Source organism: Verticillium alfalfae, genomic scaffold (assembly GCF_000150825.1).
Source record: "Verticillium alfalfae VaMs.102 supercont1.5 genomic scaffold, whole genome shotgun sequence".
Lineage (NCBI taxonomy): Eukaryota > Fungi > Ascomycota > Sordariomycetes > Glomerellales > Plectosphaerellaceae > Verticillium > Verticillium alfalfae.
Window position 1 is genome coordinate 2,097,081 of NW_003315034.1, and position 517 is coordinate 2,097,597.

A 517-nucleotide genomic window follows, 5' to 3' on the forward strand; every position below is an offset into this window, starting at 1 on the left:
CGGATTGTCGCCCAGCGCCCCAGGCCCCGTATTCTAGCCTTGCTGCCGGATGCCACCCCTGTTCCATGCAGGGTACTTGGCAAAGCTTACCCTCCTGCAGGTTAATTGAACATGTTGTGGCAAGGTTGTCTCGCTCGATGGAGACCGCGTGCCATTCGCGTCCTGAATGGTGATCTGGGTTTGAAGGCCGGTCCGCATGCCCGTGCTCATGGCCTGCTCCCCCCTGGCAGAACCTTTCTTCCCCTTCTCTGTATATCTAGACCTGGGGTCCCCGCCTCAACCTCACACTGACTCCTCTCTCCTCATCCTCATCCCTTCTTCTCATCCCCTCGCCCACGCTTGCAAGAGGCCCCTAGCTCAGCCTGCTCGCGGAAGAGGTATCCCCCCCCGCATCGCCGATCAAAGACGTCTTGTTGTCTCTCCAGCACACCAGGAGCAGTTGCCCAGCATGCAGCTCACCTACTTCAAGCAAGAGAAGCCCAACGGCCAGCAGACCGTGGCCCAGGAGGAAGCGCCC